This window comes from Wasmannia auropunctata, unplaced genomic scaffold, assembly GCF_000956235.1.
Source record: "Wasmannia auropunctata unplaced genomic scaffold, wasmannia.A_1.0 LD336063.1, whole genome shotgun sequence".
Lineage (NCBI taxonomy): Eukaryota > Metazoa > Arthropoda > Insecta > Hymenoptera > Formicidae > Wasmannia > Wasmannia auropunctata.
In genome coordinates this window covers 19,552-22,289 of record NW_012026827.1, presented here as the reverse complement: position 1 = coordinate 22,289, position 2,738 = coordinate 19,552, and positions in this window count along the sequence as shown.

The window sequence follows — 2,738 nt, the reverse complement described above, 5'->3', positions numbered from 1 at the left end:
TTTTCTAAGGGATGTTTCACCTCCTTAATGTGCGACTCAGCACGAATGCAAAAATTGTAGTATCTTATTTTTGTCTGTAGTTTAACATATCCAAAGCTTATTGAAATCGGAGGGGGACACTTCCGTGTGTTCCCTTGTAAGTTAAAGTTAACAGTCTAAAAATTTAACTTAGTTAAGATACAAGTTAGTCCATAATAAAATTAATTGAGTTAAAAGTTAAGTTAATAGAAAAAAGTAATTGAAAAGTTAAAGGCAAATTTTTTCATTTTATAATTTTAGGGTTTTTAAATCAAGTTTCTAAATAAAGTATATATTTGTTATACTTATTTCTGTCGAGCTGCGGATAGAGAACCGATTTCGAAGGATTTCTAACGTGATTTAATGCACAGAAGATCCGCAAACAGTGATTCCTTCCCGCGGCCAGACTATATATTTATTATATTATTACAATTGCCTTGATGTGTGTTCTCAAATTTGAGTTTGAAAACACTAACTTAGACATGTATTTTATTTTGTGTTTACAAGAAGCGCTAAAAATGTAACTTCAAGAAAGTTAGATTAAAAGTTAATAGTTATCCGATAAAATGTAACTAAATTAAGTTAAAAGTTAAGAGCCTAAAATATAACTAAGTTAAGTTAAAATTATTTACCTTTTTAACTTTTTAACTTAACTTTTATCTTTTTAACTATAGGCACTACCAAACCCTGTCTAGATGTCACTTCACTCTTCACCAATGTTCCGCGAGATCTCGTATTGGAAGTAATATCAAAAAGATGGGATCATATAGAACCTAATACAAAAATACCAATGAATGAATTTTTAATTGCGATCAAATTTGTCTTAACATTGACATACTTTACTCTTGATAATATAATCTATAAACAGACCTTTGGTATGCCGATGGGATGCTCGCTGTCCCCTGCGGCAGCTGATATATAATAATGCAAGATCTTGAAATAAGAATGTTGGAGGAGAATAGAGTTACCATTCTATTTTCGATATGTGGATGATATCTTGTTAGCTGCTTCAAGAGATACAATAAACATGATACTTAACAAATTCAATAATTATCATAATAGATTGCAATTCATACATGAAATAGAGGAAGATCGACAAATCAGTTTTTTAGATATATCGATTACAGTAATGGACAACATGTTGACTTTAGATTGGTATCATAAAAAAAGCTTCTCGGACAGATACTTGTCATTTTTTTCTGATCACCCGATGTGCACACAAGATAGGTACGGTTTACAGTTTGATAGGGCGATTTTATTGTCACATCCTATATTCCACCAAAAAAATTTAGAATTTATTGTTACTATTTTACTAAATAATGGATATCCACTGGAATTGATTTTTAATGTGACAAATAAAAGATTGAAACAATTATTTAATGTCCGTCAAAGTTTATCACAAACAAATGGAAGGAAGATTGTAGCTTTCCCGTATATTAAGCATGTCTCAAAAACCGTTGCTGAAGCATTTAATAAAAATGAATTTATGATCAGATACAAATGTTTAAATAGGTTATCTGGATTTATAAAACGACACAAAGACAAAGATTCCGTTGAACAGAATAATAATGTTGTATATAAAATAAATTGTAATGGCTGTGATGGATTATATGTAGGTCAGACTAAAAGAAAACTTAAAACACGAATTAATGAACATAAAAGGAACATACAGACAGACATCTAAACATTCGGTTGTACCATACCAATCATATGTTGGATTATAATCACACATTTGATTGGAACCAAACAATCATATTAGACTCTGAGCCAAATTATTTTAAGCGTTTAATGTGAGAAATGATCCATATCAAATATCAAAAAAATGGGATCAATTTAAATAGTGACACGGAACTTCTGGATGCTTCGTATACGGATTTGTTATATAGAATAACTACCAATGAGTTTCAATCATAAACAACTATAAAAATTTCTATATAGAGAATTGATGGTTTGATGTTCTGTCATAGTCAAATTAAAGTCAGTATAGCGTGAGCGTCGTTACAGTAAAGTTCTGACACTTCTGACTAATGATAGATATGGTTTAACAGACAGCTATGTAAGTAATTCTCGATTGCACATTATATTTCTAATTTATTTGTCTTAAACATTGTTGACTTTTTGCTATTTGTTCATTGGACAGAACTATAAATGATACCTACTATAGATATAAGCTTTAATATCAGTCTATTGGAAATTAAACCATATTTGGAGGCCAGATATTCTTTGTCATGGCCAGATATCCTTGTCATGTAGACTGTCGCAATTGATTAAAGCCAGATGGTGGAGATTATGACTTGTAAGCGTATGGATGCAAGAACAATATAAATGTGATATATGACTTCCGCAAAAACGTTCGTGACCGTTTTAACTATTTAAACATGTCGTCTGATTTTATTAAGGTAGTAGTCTGGTAACTTGCACGGTTTTTTATACTTTTTTCAGAAATTTTTTTTAGGGGAAAAAAAAATTCAATCGGTTTGATGATTTAATATATTATTAATTGTATCTAAAAGTGTACCAAAAAAAAATTTTTTTTTTTATTTTTTGTTATAGTTTTATAGTACTCAAGTAAGCGCCTCAAAAAAAAAGGTAGGTGACTGGCCCCGGTGATTTCGCCGCTTGAGGATATCTGAAACGAAAAAATCAAAAAGATTATTGTTCTGTAAGCTTGTCATTCTGGTTGGAACTAGGATTAAACAATTTTAGATCGGAAGAGCACA